Below are 20,996 nucleotides of genomic sequence, written 5' to 3'. Positions count from 1 at the left end.
AAGGGAGGGGCAACAAGGAGAAATATCTTGACTTCTACTCGTTTGATGACAGGGAAAGAAAGAGAAGTGCCTCATAGGACTGTTTTTGTACAGGACGGTATGCCTTCCTGCACAAAATCTAATCTGCCTGCAACACAGAAACCCTGGTGCAAGGGTGCCTGGTCTGACACTGGGCAGCAGATTGTGCACCGGTGCAGGCAGAGAGTAGGAAAGAGCCATATCATGAAAGATTCGGCACCTTTGCACCATGGTGAAAGGGTGCGCCTGCATTACAGGAGGGATTGTTTGTGTGCATGAAAGAACACCTTTCTACACAAAAACAATCCTTACAGGCATTTTCCTCTTTCTATGTGTCATGCAGAATGCAGCACGTGTACAAAGGGCAAATAGCAAGGAGAAACAAACATATTTCTCCTAGTTACGCCTCTGTTGAGAAGGGGCGCCATTTTGACGCATTCCCAGGTGTACTATTTGTAGTAGATCTGGGAAATGACTAAAATCCATGGGTGGGTGCGTGGGAATGCCCCCCCCCCCCCCCCCCCCCCCCCACGGAACGCCTTTCCAATGCAGAGTAACATAAGGCAGCGAGTGACTTGCGCTGCCTTGCGTTACTCTAGATTTACTAGGCCATGCAAGGTTGCTTTACCGGCTTTCTAAATCTGACTTAAGGTCTTTGGTTGCCTTGCGTTGCCTCATGTCCCCTTGCATGAGACAAGGGCATCTCAGCGCAAGCCCTTAATAAATCAGGCCTCAGTCCATTGGATAGCGACAGAAGAGGCCCCCAAACGATACAGCAATTCTCATTTTTCAAGGAAGACTAACCCCAAAATGTGCATTCCACTGATTCTAACTCAAGTTCCCTTTATGGACACAATCCATAGAAGAGTGAAACTGCACCCTGGTGGCTTCCATAACACTCTTCGCTCTCAGTCAGCTGACAAAAATAATTTCTACAGTACATACTTTTAGCGGAACAGCTGCGGCATAATTTGTTCATTGCACTCCAGTAATGACCTGTTTGTCGCACCCTATTACAGTGTAGAGTAAAATCCGAAAACAACCATTCTTCAAAGAGAGCCAGCTGGAGGCGACATCGTAGTTTATTTGCATCTTTGATGTGGTTTGAATAATTGAGTATTTACGCTGCGCATAGAGAAATACGGTAATAAGGGATTATGTGCAACAACGCTCCATGCTATTTAACAGACTTGTTTATGTACTCCTATTACAGATTTTGTTATCTTTGTTTTACAGTTGCTGCTAATTTGCAGAAAATGGTGGATGATCCCCTGACATTCAAATCATTGACATTTAAGCTGGTGAGTAAGACTATTAATGGCAAAGAAAAAGAGCGGTTTGATGATGCAATTACATCCTTTAGATCACAAATCTGTTTTCATGTTTATCTTTTGCCCTCCATCACTCTGTGCGCGTACCATTGGTGCACTAGACAGCATGAGCGAAGTAGGCCCAGCACTCTTGACGATTCTTTGAAATAAAGACGTGTTTATGCATCTTCATCTTCCGGCTGCATAGAGCCATGCGTGATAGCACTGCCTCTCAGGAGTTCTGAATTAATTGCCATTTTGGTGTTAAGCTGGTAACGTTTTCCCCCACAATTGAAAGCTATTGAAATGTCACTGGATGTTGCAGTGATGATCATTGGAGCCAGCTGATGGGGGTGGCCGTATTCCTGCTCTCTCATTGCACTGGCCCACTATTGTGCTGCCTAGTGCCAACACAGGCACCCTTGCGCTACGGTGCAAGGGTGCCATTGTTGCAGGCAGGATTGTTTTTGTGCAGGAAGGAGGCCTTTTCCTTACTTTATGTGTGCTACAGAATGATATATCAAGATATTTCTCTTTGTTGCACCTCTGCCGGGAAGGCGTACAATGTTGATGCATACCCAGGTATGCCTGTCTTGGGAAATCTGGGAATTCTATTTATTTATTTAATTTGAAGGTTTTATATAGCGCGAACCAGACTCCTGCGAGTATCAGAGCGCTTTACAAGTCATAAGTAGAAGGCAAGATATAGCATACAGAGATCTATGTGAAGATGTTATACAAAGCTCTTAATCGAAAGAAAAAAATACTAAGCTAGCGAAAAAACAGAAGGACGAATATGGAGCGCAAAAACACAACAAAAAATAAAATAGATGGGTGGATGTGTGGGAACACCGATTCCCCACCCAAGTAACATCTTCCTATCACAGAGTAATGCAAGGCAGCAACTTGCCCTTCATTGCATTACTCCAGATTTACCAAGCCACGCAGGGCCATGCTAGGTGCCTTGCAAAGCTTAGTAAATCTGACTTACATTTTGCATTGCCATAGCATCACCCTGAATAATGCACAGGCAATGCAATCTTTTGATAAATCTGGCACTAGATTGGCATTCATTTAGATGGTCATCTTGTATTCTCTGACTTCAATGTTTACTCATTCAGAAGGAAGGGGTACCCAATTTGTGGCCAGGGTTACCTTTGGGTCTGCATCTATAGTCTTCTCTCTTTGTCTTACAGATGGGCTCGGTTAGCCTTTTTAGTTTTTTTATTTGATCTTTTCAATGACTGTTGTGCTTTAGTGATGACTTAAGAAAGTGTGTCATGGGTGATTTTTGTAGGTGTCTTCCTCCTGGTCGTTTGCATGCATAGTTCTTCGCATTGGTTATATTGTGACATACATTACATTCCTGGTTACTTGATGCCTGCATACTTCGGCTGCGATCAAGGATCCCTTTAATGCATTCACTTGTTGAAAACTTTGTAATCACCAGTTATATTGTCTTCTTTGTTCTTCTCAAGCAAGGTTCCCATCTCCTTCATAGACCATTACATCATTTGCTCTGCTTGTCTTGAGTGTGTACTCCTTCATTTTTATTTTTATTTTTGCCATTTTTGCATATTTCTTCTCTCTTCAGATATTCGTGTTCCTCTCAGAAAGATGTGTTGCACAAATCTCTCCAGGTCTCACCACATGTAGCTACTGACTAGCGGTGCTGTATATAGTCTCATGTGGTTCCATGGTCATTTCTGACAGTGTTTGCTCCAACGCTGTAATTTCCGTTTTTCTTCAGTGCAAGTTACTGCCTTAAATTACTCTGCCCTTGGAAGGCATTCCATGGGTGGAGCGTAGGTGTTCCCACACATCCACCCATGGATTTTGGCATATTTCCAAATATACAGATTCTGGTAAACCTGAGATTGTGTCAAAATGCTCTGCCTTCCCAAGGGAGGGGCAACAAGGAGAAATATCTTTACTTCTCGTTTGATGACAGGGAGAGAAAGAGAAGTGCCTCATAGGATTGTTTTTGTGCAGGAAGGTATGCCTTCCTGCACAAAATCAAATCTGATTGCTACACAGACACCCTTGCACCAGGGTGTAAGGGTGCCTGTTTTGGCACTGGTCAGCAGATTGTGCACCAGTGCAGGCAGAGAGTAGGAATGAGCAATATCATGAAAGATACGGTACATTCCTGCCCTTTCTCGCAGCACTGCAAGGTGTTGCATTACATGAAAGAATTATAAATCTGCCCTTACGTGAGAATAAAGTAATCGTGACTAGGTGAATGAGTCAAATAATTTTAACTGGCCAGTAGCCTTTCCTGGTCACCAAAATAAAACATTTCCTATTTCGAGCTTTACCATCAAAACCCAACGAACTCACAGAAGCTTTGTACAACAGATGTATGGCCTTGTGGAGCCCTCCTCGCTACAGTCTGCTGCCTTGTCGCACTGAAGGCTTTGGACTTTCTTTTTTAAGGTTAATTGCCAAGGTAATTCCTCTGACTGGGTCAAAACTGGTCCCTGTATCAGACCCGCGTAACATCACAGTTGATATAAAATGATGCCTAGGTCCTGGTCTAACCCAAATGATTGACCGCAGTTGGCAGTTATCACTTTTGGTGGTATTTCTACTAAAACATCTAAAAATTCATATATCCAGTTTCCCTTATTGAGTTTATGTCGTTTTAGTGTCATTTTATTTATTACGGTATGCTCTAATTGTTCTAGAATGTGTTTTGGGATCTTTATTGTGTTTGCATTAGTTTATTACGGTTTCTGTACTACATAAATACTTTAGCCATTGCCTCTAAAGTTAAGCCTATTTGCTCTGTGCCATACTACCTGAGGGTTGAGCTCAGGCATATTTAGTGACTTTAGTGGTTCACCCTGACAAGGATTCTGTGCCTCATTTATAAGACTCCTTGAGCCTCCGGGATGTCACTTTTTGTGACGCTCCCTGGCACAGAAGCCTGTGTGATATTTATCAAGCAGCACCAAGCCACTTTATTTGGCTTATTGCTGCCTGATAAATATCGGTCCCTTTAATGCAGTTTTCTGCTTTAAAGGGGCGTGCAATGGGTATTGCTGGGGGCATTCCCAGCAACATCCATGGAGAGGCAAAGGTGAGGCACGAGGAGGAATCTCTTTATTTCTCCTTGTTTTTCTTTTTTCTGTGTGCTGCATTCTGCAACACACATAGAAAGAGGAAAAAGCCTCTTGTGATTATTTTTCTACAGGAAGGTTTCCCTTCCTGTACAAATATAATCATCCCGCAACACCATGGTGCAAAGGGGCCTGCCTTGGCACAAGGCAGCCCATTGTGCACCGGCGCAGGCGGAAAGGACAGGAATGTGCTGTATCTGATAGATAAGGCACATTCCTGCCCTTTTCTTTTGCTGTAGGGCAGCACACCAGGGATGCCTGCTGTGCTGCCCTATGTCAAAACCTCAATAATGAGGCCCCCTGTTTGTTGCTCAAGGTGGCTAGTCACTAACCTTCACTAACAACCCAGTTTCTTACATTTGTGAGTGTAGAGGGGTCCAGGACATGTGTTCTACGGCACCATGCACTGATTTATTTGCATATATTGTCTTTCTGGATTCTGGCTTTTGATTTTGATTGGGTCATTTTCAATTTTCCCTAAACTCACTCTTTCCCTCCATTTTTGCACCTGGAGCTCCTGGTAACATGAAGGTGGATCTGAAAAGCATGGAGAGCCTCAAAAATGTAGATCTGAGAAATATGTGCATGGATAGGGTGCTAAGGCTGAGCAGAAACTCTAATAAGATGGACAACCGTATAGTCCTCAGGCTGTGGGAAGAAGTTGGGCTGCTACCATCCACCCCGCAGTGGCATCCAAAGCTGGAAGCTTTGGATCAGCCCACACTATCAGCCGACACTTTGTCCCAATCAGAGCTGGACGACATACAGGCAAAGTGGGATTTGAGGTTATAGCTGGCTACCCTAGCCCTCGAGGAGAAATTTGACTTATGAAAGGCCTTGCTGGCCAATGACAGGAGCCAGCTCAAGATCGACCTGGGTCTAGGAGGGCCTATGAGTCCAGTGATAATGGTGGCAGCAACAATGTGGTGCCTAGGAAAGGTAAAATAGTCCACATCATCAAAGACCTGGGGCTTAGCGATGTGGTGGGAAATGACCTAGATAAGTGAAAATAATTTTATGTGCTGGCCCTACATATGGATAGAGACCCAGAGAAAGACAGAAGAGTTAGTCTCTGGAAGCACATGCCTGTTGCTGCGAAGGATACCTTATTCGCCGTAGAAGTAGCTGGCCAGATAAAGTATGGCTCAATGATGGAATCCCTTATATGTATGTTTGCTCTAGCCCCTGTGAAGTATCGCTTGAAGTTCAGGGGTAGTCTGAAGCAATCACACCAGTCATGGGTAGATTTTGTTGGCTCATCTAGTAAGGCACCGAATGATTGCGTGAGGTACAGCGACGTAAAATATTACAATGGGCTGTGCAATCTGATTCTTAGAGAGCACATTCTGAGTAATTGTTTTACAGAATTGCACCAGCATCTGCTAGACACCAGGCTTTCTGTGCCCAGATAGCTTGGAAAAGTAGCTGACCAGTGGAGCAACACCATGCTGTCAAAGAAGGTGGGGTACACAAGAAAGCTGGATCGGGTTGCCACCAGAAAAAGAAAGAGGGAATCAAAGATAACCAAACAGTCCTCTACAAGTCCTCAAAAGTATTTCATTGGAAGGTAGTCCCATTCCTCTTCAGACCACAAATAGGGAGGTTTTAGAGGGAAGAACTCACAGGGGACTTAGGAACCCGGTTGTGTGTCTGCTTGCAGTCAGGATACAAGAGGGGAGATTACCATTTCCCCCCGAAAAAATTCCCCCCTCCACTAGTTGACCTACCTCAGGACTTTCTAGTGTAGTGCTGGGGGAGGAGATTGTCCCAGTTATCTTTGTTACTAGTGGAGATGGAACCCCATGTTCCCTGGTTGACAAACAGATAACACCCCAAGCCCATATGCCTAATAACACTAACACATGCAAGCAGGCAGTGGCTTTCCATCAGTGAACGGAGGTTGGATGCTCTGCAAGACACAGGAGCCAGCATGACAACCATCAGGTGTAAGCTGGTGTCTGCAGAGCAGGATGTCCTCAATATACTCCACCAAGTAGTAACAGCTGACAACCAGGTGAAGCACTACCTCGTGTGTGAGTATTGTGGTGTATGATATGGTATGGGTGTGCGTCCTTACCACATAATAAACGTGCAACACTCTCCTGGGTCCAGTCAGTCTCATTTGTAAAAGCCTGTAGCTTAAGCATGGGTAGCTGTGGCTTCCAGAAGTAAGACACAAACAAAGGGACTAGTTTAAAGCATTTCGAAACAACAAACAACGAAATATGAAAGTCACCCAACAAATATAAAAGAAATCTGACACCAATTTATAAAAATAAATTACATTTTTATAGGTTTTTACCCACCAGAATGAGACAAATCCACAGGAGGGTTCTGGAGATATTAGAGTAAAATCTCTGCATTTTAATCGAAAGCTCAAACAAGCAGTGGTAGACGTAATGTTTAGACACTTTTGAAAAGTTTGAAAGTGTTGTGTTTGACTACTCCAGCCAGTGTAGGATGACCAGATATAGCAGGAAGAAGGTCAGGAGGGCCATTAAGGAGTGTTTGGGCAGATAACTTGTAACCAAAGCATCTCAAGTCCAGTTCCATTTATTTACATCAAATCCACTGTAGACTTTAACGCAGTGGCCCTGATCCCGGGGATGCAGGATGCTGAGGATTCTGAGTATGCTCTGGGTGCTGTGCAGCCATCAGGGGTGTCTTTGCAGTTATTCCTAGTCCACCGATGAGGTAGGGCAACTTTAGTCACAGAGGTCGGGGTCCCACAAAGTCCTCCTTTTGTCAGTAGAAGGCCAGCTGCTGCTGTGCTACCGGTCTCCATACAAAGCAGGTCCAGCTGTATCCTTTGGTGGAAGCTTTTGTGCCTATGGGGGAGCCACTGCGCTGTTGTCTTTGCCTATTTGTGAGGAGCTGATCGAACTGTGAAGGGACTTCAGGTCCCAGGGGGCCACAGGACACGCCACACCTGCCCTACATCGTCCACAGCAACAGCTATTTAACAGCTTGGCCGCTGCGCTGTTGTTTTTGCCTAATTGTGAGGAGCGGATCAAACTGCGGAGGGACTCCAGGTCCCAGGGGGGCACAGGACATGCCACACCCGCCCTACATCGTCCACAGCAACAGCTATTCAACAGCTTGCGGAGCCGCTGCGCTGTTGTTTTTGCCTAATTGTGAGAAGCGGATTGAACTGCTGAGAGACTCCAGGTCCCAGGGGCCACAGGACATGCCACACCTGCCCTACATTGTCCACAGCAACAGCTATTTAACAGCTTGCGTAGCCGCTGCGCTGTTGTTTTTGCCTAATATTGGGGAGCAGATCGAACTGTGGAGGGACTTCAGGTCCCAGGGGGCCACAGGACATGCCACACCTGCCCTACATCGTCCACAGCAACAGCTATTTAACAGCTTGCTGCTCCCGCTTTCCGGGAGACGCTGCGCTGTTGTTTTTGCCTAATTGTGAGGAGCGGATCGAACTGCGGAGGGACTCGAGGTCCCAGGGGGCCACAGGACACGCCGCACCTGCCCTACATCGTCCACTGCAACAGCTATTTAACAGCTTGCCCGCTGCGCTGTTGTTTTTACCTAATTGTGAGGAGCGGATCGATCTGCAGAGGGACTCCAGGTCCCAGGGGGCCACAGGACACGCCACACCTGCCCTACATCGACCATTGGCTATTAAAGAACATCGTCATCCCCGCTGCGCGGAACGCACGCGGGCGCGGGCCGGCGGAAGCCCTGACCAAGGGCGGGCCCATCAAAGCCCGTCAGAGACTGGAGGAGGCTGGGCTGGGCCACCTCCCGAAGATTGATACATTTGTAAGGCCATTAACATTTTGGATTTAATTTTTTTACTATTGTGTTTGACATTTGCCTTATTTTGTGAAACAGATTAGTCTGGCGACGCCATATAATGCAGCATATAGGAATAATCGCGTGCAGGGAAAGGGAGAAAGGCAATGACAGGCGGGACTGTTACTGGGACATTGGACCAATTTATAACCAGGGCCACATCAGTATTAGAGCATGAAATAGCTTTGACAGAACGTTGCTTTTCATTAGAACCTATGTATACCAGGCAATCGTCTTTGGGTGGTTTAATGTTAGCCACTACGCCAGAACAAACAGAAAAACAAATCTAACATCATGATATTAAAGTGGGAGTTAGTAATGATCACCAGTCACAGGAGTCGCCTGGTCCACCTGTGACCATATAGGCTAGTTTTATTGCCTTAACTAATGATTCGGTTTCAGGTGACACATCTAATGAAACTGCTCCGCGTTTCCCCACAAGGACCACAGCTAAAATTAATTCTAACGCTCAATCCTTAAAACAACCTTTAGAATGAGGACCCATTGTTAAGAGGAAACGTGGAGGGGGTTCTCAGAAGGGTAGTTGTCCAAAGATAATAAAAACATCCAGAATAACCAAGAACGCTGGAACGTCGACACTGGTTTTACCAGCCATTACACCTTCATCGACATTTATCCCTTCGTTAAAGATATCATCTGCAAAGTTGGCCGATCCTTCTCCGCTCCCGCTTCTAATTGCAGAGGGATTTTTAGAGAAGGTTGAGCAATTGATCAAGTCTCTAATGTTACCTTTGCTAGAGAGGACACAAATGATCAGTGAGCGATCGGGGAAACTTGAACAGTTAACTTTGGTATACTGAAAAAACTTGCTGAGAGCATACCCAATCAAAGTTTAGTAGGAAACAATACAGCAGGAGAACTTACAAGTACAATTGCCCCACTGCCCATTCTGACTATAGCCCCCTCCCTGTCAACAAATGGAACTAGTCAAGTTGATATAACCACAGAAAATAGGACATTGATCCCAGCAGGGGAGGGACGACAAGGGGTGGGGGTGTGGGTTGGTAAATTAATATGGGGATGTCAGACAGGTTAAAAAAGCTATGTGCACTGTCAAGGAAACAACAAACACTGTAAAACGAAAGAGTATTTCCCCACGTATTGATTTACCACCGGAATCTTTCCCATATACTGTTGTGTTATCTGGGGTCCCTGAGTTGGACAACGATAAAATAGAAACTTATCCCGAATTAAAAAACAAGGTAACCTTTTGGCTAAATAAGAATAAACCCCTCCCATCTCATATATATAGTGAAATCCTGTACGTTCGAAGAATAAGTTGGGTGGGCTATAGATCAAAGGACCTAGTTGGTGATTGCATCATTGTTAACTTTAGGGATAGACGGGTGGTCTGCCATATTTGTGATTGGTACCAACAAAGAGGAAAGGGTGGTATACAAACTCTTGATCTAAGTTATTCTTATCCCCCCTCCTTTTTTGCCCCACAAAATATGTATCGCTTAGGGATACAGCGAGGTGGTCCTATGGTTGTGCACAAAACCAATTTAATATCCCTACGTTTAATCATTTCTATACGCTTTATGGGCTTGAACGGGTAGACTGACTAAGAACTGGGAACCCTATTGTCAAAGTGATCACTAATTCATTAAATGTAATACATTTGACTGGAGATGCCCCAGTAGGAGTAAACTGCTTACTAGTAGATCATATGGCAAGATCTGGGATAATTAATCCTGAAGAGACTGGTGCATTGAAGGGAAGTGATATTGTAGCGAATATCCAGTCTGGTAATCTACTAATGTTAAGGATAACCTTGGTTCTATAGGCCAGGCAGACATTACAGCTAATAAGGGCAAGTGGTCGATAATGTTCTGGAATGTAGCAGGCATACAAACAAAAGTGTCCAATCAAATCAGGGTTAACCTTGTAAATGACAATGATATAGTGAGTCTACAAGAAACCTGGGTTAAAGAGGCACATCATTTTTGCGGTTTTAAAACGTTATTCACACCAGCGATAGACTCAGTATATGGCAGGGCTAAAGGGGGGCTGTGTACTTATGTATCGAACCTGTCTAAATGTGACAAAATAGAGATACCCTTTAACAATAGATATTATCACGCGGTTAGGATACATATTGATAAAGTGCTTTGTTTGATTATCGTAAATCTTTATAATAATGCTCCCGCGGAGGTAATGGATGAAATGCTGAAAGCATTGTGTACAGATATTAAAAGTTTGTTAGGAGGGAAAGCTAAAGAAGTTTTTGTCATTTGGGTAGGGGATTTTAATTGTTCGTTATGTAAAAGAGGAGAACAAGGGACATGCAGTATAATGCTGAACAATGAGACCAGTTTAACGCATTTTGAACACACTGTATGTGGGGACCTCTTGAATGAAACTATGTTTTCTTGTGACATGGGCTTTGCCAATAGAATTTGTCAATCTGAGGTCCCTTTTTGTCCCACATTCAATGGCAGAGGTGTCTTCTCAACAATTGATTTTATATTGATATTGGCTAGCTACGGAAGACAGGGTAAACATTTTAACACTCTAGATATTGCATTAAGCGATCATTTTCCTCTAAGCGTGGACATTTTAAATCCCCATTATGAACCGGCTAGAGATAGTACATCAATGCACCGTATAGGTAATATTGTCCTGAATAGACAAAACGGGTATTCCCTAAAATGGACTAAAGTGGGTCCTGAGGATTTCCTCCATAATTTAATTAAGAAATGTGAATTTAATATTGATGCTTGCCTGGATGAAAATTCTGACAATTTTTTAATTATTAATTTTTTTATAATTATTGCCACACATATCAAAAATAGTCTCTGGTTAAAAACGAAAAACCCTAAAGAAAATAGAGCGAGTTGGTTTGATACAGCTTTCACTAAGGCATATTCTAACCTAAAGCATGCCTTAAATGTCCCTGATAAAAATCGGATCTTAATTAGGGAGCTGCGAAAGGCTTATAAGAAGACTCTGAAAAAGAGAATGGAAGCTATGAAAAAAGAAGCTTGGGAGACTTTGTGTGAGCCTTCTTTGAATAGAGATACTGCAGCTTTCTGGAAAGCAGTGAATGCCCCTTTTTTAAATGATAAACAAGAGGTCAGGGTAGAAATAGCTATTTCTGAGAGCGAATGGGTAAAGCATTATGAAGATTTATATAGTGCTTCGATTCCATCGGAGCAAATACCAATTACGAATGTAGTGGATAAGGAGACCTCACATACCAATAAGAAAATGGATCTGGGTATCACCATGAATGAAGTGACCCTAGGTATAAACGCTAGTTTGGGAGGAAAGGCCCCGGGCCCCGACGGGGTGCTGGTTGACTTGTACAAAAATAACATGGACTTATGGGGTCCACTTCTTACACAACTGTTTAACGTATCTTGCTCGAATGGCTTGTTACCATCATGGTTTGAGTCCATTATTGTACCTATATTTAAAAAGGGAGATAGAACAAGTTGCTCGTGCTATTTCCCAATATCATTATTAGACTCAACCATTAAGATTTTTGGTTGCTTGATTTTAAATAGATTGCAAATATGGGCTGACGAACATTCAATAATTAGTGATCTTCAATATGGATTTAGGAAAGGCCTCGGCACTATTGACCAGGGCCTTAATTTGCACTTTCTTTTAGAAAAATACACCAAAGCTAAGGGAGGTCGCATATTTTTAACTTTTGTTGACTTAACATCAGCGTTTGATTGCGTCACCCACAGCAAGCTTTGGCTGATTATGGAAAAATTGGGGGTGGAGGAAAACATAATCCATTTCCCTAGGGAGCTTTATACGGGTGCACTGGCCACAGTTAGATTTGGTAAGAATGGAGAGCGCACTAAGGGCTAGATGTAGGTAAATTAGATTTACCGATTCATAAATACTGAATTTTACCGATTCGGTATTCATGAATCGGTAATTCTAATGTAGGTAATCATTCGGTATCAAATACCGAATTGGTAGGATTCGGTATTTACCAATTCAGTAATTACCGAATCGGTATTTGCCGTTGATTCCTATGGGCCTTGAAGCCCATAGGAATCAATGGCAAATACCGATTCGGTAATTACCGAATCGGTAAAAATACCGAATTGCCAAGGGGGACAGAGTGTCACTTTGACACCCTCTAGCACCCCTGTTTCTGGCTTGTGTGCTATGTGACACACATGCATGCCCTTAGGGCATGTATGTGTGCCACATGGCACAGGTGTACATGCACAGATGTGCATCTACACAGGAATTCGTTATTTACCACCCAATAGTATTGGGTCGTAAATAACAAATTCTTAAGGGCCTGTGGCACTGTTTACTGTGCCACCTACATCTGGATTTACAGAATCGGTAAATTTACCGATTCGGTATTTTACTGATGCGGTAAATTTACTGAATCGGTAAATTTACCGATTCTGTATATCTCTAGGCCCCTACATGTCAAACACCAAATACCGGTCGGTAACGGCCGAAATCGGCCGTTACCGACCAGTATTTGGTCTCCTACATCTGGCCCTAAGCCTTTTAGAATTGCAAGAGGAGTGCGGCAAGGATGCGTTCTTGCTCCCTTCTTATTCACAATCTATATTAATGATCTGGAAAGAACATTGCTGCGGGAGTGCAGGGACATGCCTATGATAGCGAATAGATCTGTTCCATCACTATTATATGCGGACGACGCGGTCTTGATAGCCCGAACGCCCTTGGCCATGCAAAGGATGGTTACATCTTTCTTCCATTTTATGAGTAACTTGGATTTGAGAATTAATTGTATGAAAACGTCCTGTATGAATCGTGGTTCCGGGGCAGATAACAAGAAAAAGTAATGTACATTAATTCAAAACCGTTGGATTTTACCCCAACTTTCCCGTATTTATGTATATTGTTCGATCAATCTGGTCTATGGAATAGTGCAATAAAAACAAGAAGGCTGCTGTTTTGTAAGTCTATAATGCCCCTGACAAATTTTACCAAAAAAATTGGTAAAAAACCGATTGGGGAACTTTTATGCGTTTATATAGCGACCTGTGTAGCAACCGCCATATGAGGTGCAGGAATATGGGGATATGTGAAATCATTACAGATGGTGGAAAACTGCTTCATAAGATATCTATTTGCAGTTCTGGATATTTTTGTAAATTTGTCACGCTGAACTTGGATAACCGCACATAGAAGACATTATTAAGGTACAACCGGTTCTCCTGTGGCACAGGATATGGACTACAGAGGAGTGCGTTTTCAACAGTTCTATTTTGAGGGATGCGATGAGCCCCGATAACGTCAGCAAGATGGGATGGTTACGCTATGTAAAGACGTTTCTCATACAAATAGGCCACCGTGATTATTATGACGATCCCTTATTGATGTGTCATGTTTCTAGGAAAGAACTTAAAAATCTTTGTATGATGCACCTGGAAGATCTTAGAACCAACATTGAAATGACAAAAACACAGTGGTTGCTCATCAATCAACAATGATCACTAGCAATATCCAACCATATGTTAAGCTACACATGAGTGACTTTGAAAGGTTTCTGCTAACGCGTTTTAGGTTAAATATCTTATTTAGACTTTTAAGTTTCCCCAACATGAATGACTGGACAAAGCCACTCAGTAAATGTCCATGTGACGACCTGTCCAATCAATCGGACATGCATATCGTGTTATTTTTTAAATGTTATACAATTCCAAGGAAAAGATGGATTGTGCCCATATTGAAAAGTATGGAATTTAATCAGTGTCGCCCTGCTTTTTTAGCTATCAAGAAATTAGACAATATAATAATAATTGCATCTGTCTCTGTGTTTAAAAAAAATGTTTTTAGATCACAAAAATCAATTCATGTATGAAATTTAATAAGCCTATTTTTTACTGTATCATGATTGATTTTATATATTTTAAATTGGGATTTACCAATTGTACTTTTATGGTTGTTCTTCTGTATAATAACCAAATAAAGTTTCTAAGTAAGTACGAGTATGCTCTGGGTGCTGTGCAGCCATCAAGGGTGTCTTTGCAGTTATTCCTCAGTCCACGGATGAGGTGGGGCAACTTTAGCCACAGAGGTCGGGGTCACACAAAATCCTTCTTTTGTCAGTAGAAGGCCAGCTGCTGATGTGCTACCGGTCTCCGAACAAAGCAGGTCCAGCTGTATCCTTAGGTGGAGTTTTTGTGCCTATGGTGAGACCAATCCAGACTCAGACAGCACTCCCGGGTCCAGCGGACTCGGTGCAACTTTTGGCTACCGAGGATCAGTCTTTCGGGGTGCCCAATGGTGACGATTCCAGGAATGTTGCTACCAACTTTCTGCATGGGGTTTTTTATGCATTGATGACCTTGTTGCTGGTTCCAGGGAGTCATCTGACTGAAACTTGAAGTCACTTCTTTGGCCTGGAGCAACTTTCTCTTGAGCCAGGAGCCACTGACACGGTCCTGTCTGCGCTAGCCCAAGGTGTGGCAGGTGCAGTCCAGGAGATGGTACAGCCTCTCTTGCCAGGTCCAGGGGTCATCACTGCAGTTCTTCTTTGGTCTTTCCTCCAGTTTTGACTTAATCTAAGGTTCAGTCATTCACACTACTGCCCAAGAGGGAAGAAGGCTGTCCGGTGGCTAGCAACTGTGTGAGGCCACCGGACCAACTGGGCTACAGAGTGGCAACTTTCTAAAAGTTGCCTTTCCTAAAAAGTGAGATTAAATTCAATGTGTGCATCAATTTGGGTTTAATGCCACGATTAATTTGATACCTCGAAGTACCCATTTTGGTAGTCCCATTCAGAAGTTAGCCGGGCTGAGTTGTCCCCCGGTAACTCTGCTTTAGCCAGTTGGGCTACTAACGTTTCCACGGTGAAAGCGGCAACTTGGACGTTTTGCTGCCAGGACATATTAAAATCATATGTTCTACTTAATATTATGCAGCTCCCTGCCTCAGGGCTCCATAGACCTTACTTAGGGGGACTTACATATATTGTTAAGGGAAGTGGGGGCTCTATCATTGGTTTGAATGGCAAAGTCAAACTAGCAGTTTAAAACTGACCTTCCAGGCCGCTGTGGCAGGCTGGGTACCTTTTTGTACTTGGTCACAAACAAGGTGGCACATCTAGTTTTAAAGCCTTGGAGGACACTCTGTTTTACATGCCCTGGGTACTCTTAGGACCATATCTTAGGGACCTATTGGTAAGTCAGCTTATGGCAATTGGGGATAGCCAATTCCAGATATACTTTGTAAAGAGTTAGAACACTGACACTGAGATCTGGTTAGCAGTCCTCTGTGCATTTTCAGAGTCAAAACACCAGCAGTATCAGTCCAAAACATTGGGGGTCATCATTGGGAATTAGGAATTCTTTACACTGTGGCAATAATTGATCTGGGGTGGGGTGGGGTCTTTGGCTTTCTAAAAGTATCTAGCTATGCCTGTAGACTGTCTGCTGGGGAATGACTTGGAGCAAACAATCTGGAGAGAGGTAGGGCTCTGGTCACATGTTGGGATTCCCTGAATGGGTGCTCATGACCATACAGTCCATAGTAGCTTCCCACCAAGAAGAGGTGTGAGAAACCAGCCTTTAAGATTCCCATGGTCTGGGAGGAGTTCAATCCTGAGAGGGAGGACTGGTACCTACAGGGGATGGATCTCAGGCAGGTAACTCAGGGCCCGAGGGACCTGCCTGAGCTTGCTGTGTACAAGGTGGAGGAGTATCATCCTAGGCAGAGATCTGCAAGGTGCAGAAGGAGGGCCCCACTCTCAAAAGTCTTAAGCGATATGTAGAGGGCCAGAAAAATGGCATCCCTTCTAATGATCATCTCATTTATTGGGAGAATGGTCTCCTGTGTAGTGAGCATAACGTCTCTGCCTGGGTCAGTCCGAGTGTTAGTGCCCCCAAGCTATAGGGTCTTTCTACTGAAGCTGGCTCATGATATTCTCTAGGCAGGACATCTGGGGCAAGCCAAACCTTTTGACAGCCTTGTCACCAACTTTAAGTGGCTGCACATGATGGTTCATTCAAATGTGTACTGCAGGTCCTATGAGACTTGCTATGCCAATGGCAGGTTAGGTTGGATGCACAAGGTTGCCCTCTCGAACACACTTTGAGAGTGCTGATGTAGACATTGTTGGGCCTCTAGATCTGAAGACAGCCCCAGGGCACAAGTATGTCTTGGTGTGGTGAACCATGTCACTCTGTACCCTGAGGTTGTACCCATGAGGACAGCGACTGCACCTGTTGTGGCCAGGCACAGAGGGGGATATTTTCCCACATGGGATCCACTGAAGAGTGTCTGCTAGAGGCACAAACTTCAAGTCAGTGTACATGCTTTCTGAGTACTTTGGATATCAAATAATACAATCCCTTTAATACTTTTTAATACATATATTATTGGGAAGCTCGCTTTTGGATAGTTTTAAGAGTAGTTTTTAACATTTTTTAAATTATCTTCTGGCTTTTTTAGTTAGCTTTTTAGATATCGACCCTTGGTATGAGGAGTGGGTGTTATATTCCCGTGTTAGGCCCATCTAGCGAAGCAGCTTATTTCTTACATTGTCCTCACAATTAGCCTTTACAGCTCTAACTTTATGCACACATTAGCACACATGACAATGTTGGATTAATTTCTCCGAAACTAAAATTGTTTTTACATCTAGTTTCGCACAACATTTTCACAACACCCTGAACATCATGTGCAATGTCTCATTTCGCTCTACATACAAATGTTATCACTATCTTCATCCACGGGGTGACAGGGCTTTCTACATATCCATAACATCACTAATCTATGCACACATCATAAGGCTGCTTTCTATTATAAAAGATGAGCATCCCAGTAGATTAGCAAAGGCGGTACTTCCGCTGACATTGAGTGTCCTTGCTTGCTGAGAAATCACCACACAGCTGTCTGACATCTCATGAAGGGTGTCCAGTTTGTGACCAAGACGAGGTCCTTTACTCAGGTAATGGGATTGTATTGCCCCTTGTGGGGATTCTTGGCTCTACACCTACACACACTCTTTGTGCACTTAGAGTAGGGTCTGCATACTAGGAGTATGCTAGCGTACTGCTTTGTTTATATGCCTGCATATATACATTGTTTAGCAGTTAGTACCTTGGTAGAACTATATCTACTATTTACGCTTTTGGTGTTTGTAATCACGTTTATCTGCTTCTGTCTACTGATCATTTCATCAAACGTATTTTAATGAAGAATAAATGAGGTTCAATAAATATTGAAAATGTCACACTGTGTATTCTCTGTATATTTCTCTGAGAATAAGTGAGCATGAGTGACTGAACAAAAAGATTCTATATGGTTCTCACAATCCCTGAGGGGTCAGGGTTGTCATTTTCAGTGGTTGCCAGAAACCATTCACTCCCTGGTAGGTTGGGGGGGGGGGGCATCATCGTAAGCCAGCTGGTCTATAGGCCAACATATCCCATGGGGATGTCTGAAATCAGTCTTGACACCAAACCTGTGGCCACCCAGATGTCACTGGTCCTTTCCAATCCACAGAGTGGGGGCAGTAACCCCTGGCACATAGTAACCATTCTCTACTCTTCCTCTCATCAGTGCAGCTCCAAACTGCCACTGATCCTCCAACCTAGGGTCCGCACCCTCAGGCTGACCAGAAGTCACAGGCGAGGCTCTCCTCTCCCTACCTCCTCTATTGGGGTTCTGTACCCTCCTCCTTAGAAAGGCACCCCCAAAACACAATTCTCCACCAGCTGAAACTTCCTAACAGGAGGCCAGCTCGCTCAGGCCCTTGGAGACTCTTGTCTTCAGAAGAAAAAAGCACACAGCACAGTTCCTCTTCAAGCAGGGGACACAGCACACAGCACAATCCTTTAGATATCTCGTCAGTAGAAACAGCAACTGTAGGTCAGCCCCCAGACACACAGCAATGGCAGCACTTTTCCTCAGTCTTCTTCAGCTGTTCTCTTTGGCAAAGATTCCTCTTGATCACAAAGTTTCCTAGTCTCTCAACCTAGGGCCTAAAGCCTCAGGTTGCACCAGGGTCAAAGGCAAGGGCTCACCCCCTCTGTACCCCCTTTGAGTTCTGCACCCTCCCACCTGGAGTGTTACCCCTGGAAGCCAGAAGCGGTAAGGATACTGGTTACAGATGTCCTTCCCTCCAGGTCAGGCAGCTCGCTGGATGCGGCGTGCTTCAGGAGAACCCCCACTCCTTGGGGGTTCTCTCCTCACTTAGCAAGGCGGGCTCCTGGCAGTCTGAGGAGCCCGGGAGGCTCAGAACGGCTTTTCCGGCGGGTGGGACTTCCTCTCCCTGCCCGCTGATCGCGTCCTAAGGCCCGCCCACAGTCAGGCAAGGCTGCCTGACTTCCTGTTTATAGGATTGGGCCACTGTCCGGGGTGGGCATCTGCCACCAAAACAATCACATAAGCGGGGTGGGCACACACTCATAAATAAACAGAAGCGGCCATGCGGGGTGGGCACCTGCTATTTTATATATATATATAAAGCAGGGTGGGCACCCGCTCGGCATGCTAAGAATGCGGGGTGGGCACCCGCTTCAGGCAGCATCACAGGGGATTCCCTCTAAAATAATGGGCAGCTCAGCGCTGCGCTGCGCAGCCCACGCTCTCCACTTCTTTGGGCAAATAAAGCACAGTGCTCAAGATGCATCCCAGCGCTGCAGATGCCTCCCCTTCCAGGAAAAAAAACAGCAAAGTGCTCACGAGGTGCTAGATGCAGCAAAAAGCCTTAAAGGTCCTGGAGGATTAACATAAAAGTGCTCATAGGGCGCAAGAGTCCTCCAGGGTCAATGGAAAGTTCAGGGGAACAGCTGGGCCCAGGGAGGCCAGCACACAGGGCCCTCCAGCAGGGAGTCAAGCCCTGTGGTGGCTCCTTCTGGGCCCCCAGCATTTGCAAGCCCCCAGCAGTCCAGAAACAGCACGCTTACATGGGGGCACAGCCCCTAAATTTATAATAACATTTCCTTTGTCTGTAGAACAGGGCTTTGGGGGAACCAGATGCAACTGGTTCAGGGGGGAATTGGAGCACTTTGTTTACAAGGCTCCTCTTCCCCTTTGTCAGGTGGGGGCTTGTCATCAGACACACTACAAAGGGGCGGAGCCAGCATTGTACAGGCTAGGCACAGGCCCATTCAGGGACCAGGGACTACTCTTCGCACTACTCCAAATGCGGATGTCCCGTTCAGCCTAGTGCTGACTCACCCTGCCCCTCCTGAAGCTACACACACCTCACCAGCCCCTGTCACTGAAAAGCCAGACATGCAATTCACATCAAGCAGGCAGACACATAACACACAGAAATACCAACTTCTAAAAGTGGCATTTCTAAAATAGTTATAATAAATCTGCGCACACCATTGCATAGCATTTATTATTACTATTTCAAACATACCAAACTTGACTAACTGCTCCACTCATATCAGGAATTACCACTGAAACACTTATCAGGGAATCCCCAATGCATTTCTATGGGAGGGCAGCCCCACAGTAGTGAGAAACCAAAATGGCTGTTTGTCACTACCTGGACATATCACACACTTAAGGTACATGTACTATCTTTTACCTACAATGCAGCCTGCCCACAGGGCTGGCTAGGGCCTTCCTTAGCTGTGACTGACATGCAGTAAAAAGGGGTCACATACATGGCACACACTTTAGGTGCCACGTCACAGTGGCAGTAACACTACGTTCACAGGCCCTGCAATGGCAGAGGCCTGAGATAGGTTTGAAAGGCTACTTTGGTGGGTGGTGCAATCTGCGCTGGAAGCCCACCAGTAGCATTTAATTAACCAGCCCTGGGTATATGAGATACCACTTTACTAGGGACTGACAGGTAATGTAATAGACCAACCTTACCATATTTATCACAGAGAGCACACACACTTTACACTGAACAGCAGTGCTAGAGTGCCCAGAGTCCTAAATCACCAACATAATGTCAGACAAAAGGCTAGGAGAAAGGCAAAAAGTTTATGGATGACCCTGCAAAAAGGGCCAAGTCCAACATTTGTGTTGTCCAAACAATGCGCAGATCCTACGGATCAATAGGAACTACACAACATATAAGTGTGGGATGCTCTTCATGTTTTCCACACTATAACATTCCCAAACCTATGAGCATACCTGAACCTCTGAGAACTAAGTAAAATGCCCTATTACCATGCCTACTATTTGCCTGCTTAGAGGTACTACAGAAAGGAGTGACTTTCCGCCCCACTTAGTTACTGTGTGGGCACCCATATAAGAGGGCATCTAGGTCGGGAGAAAAGAGGAATGGGAGAAAGCCTCTTGCCCTTCACAAACTGTGGACAAGGACCAATGAGATCAAAGAAAAGAAGAATTAGGTCACCTCCTTGGTGGACCTCCAGTTACCCAGGAACCCCTTAAGGGTCCTGCATATCAAAAGGTTACAGTTACTCTTTGAGAGGTCAGAGATCACCATTCTCATGGTGACCAATGGTAGGGAGGACGAGGAGAGTGAACCCCCACCAAGACTTCCTCTCATACAAGTAGCAAGATGCTTCAATTGAGTAATCCTCTCCCTCACTTTGACAGAAGATTGGCAAAGGAAATGTCACCAGCTAATGGGGCAATTCACCTCTCTATTCAAACTGACCCCATGGCCCTCCAAATGGTGTAACCTTTACCTTAACAAAGGAACAGCATGCCTGTCAAAAACAACATTTATAAGCTACCTGATGAATTAAGCCAGCCTTAAGGATGATATGTCCAAGATGTTGGAGATGGGGGTGACAGAGCTCTCCTGTATTCC

At 44.6% G+C, this 20,996-nt stretch overlaps 1 long non-coding RNA gene across 1 annotated transcript in view; it reads left to right on the top strand.

Annotated features, from left to right (window-relative positions):
- Positions 1-1,252: 1,252 nt before the first annotated feature.
- LOC147731523 (uncharacterized) overlaps positions 1,253-20,996 on the top strand; it is a 56,297-nt gene continuing 36,553 nt past the window's right edge. Inside the window, exon 1 of the long non-coding RNA XR_015308644.1 lies at positions 1,253-1,319. This is a non-coding gene — a long non-coding RNA (uncharacterized LOC147731523). The remainder of the gene's footprint in view (positions 1,320-20,996) is intronic.

This window comes from Lissotriton vulgaris, chromosome 2_1, assembly GCF_964263255.1.
Source record: "Lissotriton vulgaris chromosome 2_1, aLisVul1.2, whole genome shotgun sequence".
NCBI lineage: Eukaryota > Metazoa > Chordata > Amphibia > Caudata > Salamandridae > Lissotriton > Lissotriton vulgaris.
Note: the sequence above shows the minus strand (reverse complement) of the source record. Positions and strands in the feature narration are given on the sequence as shown.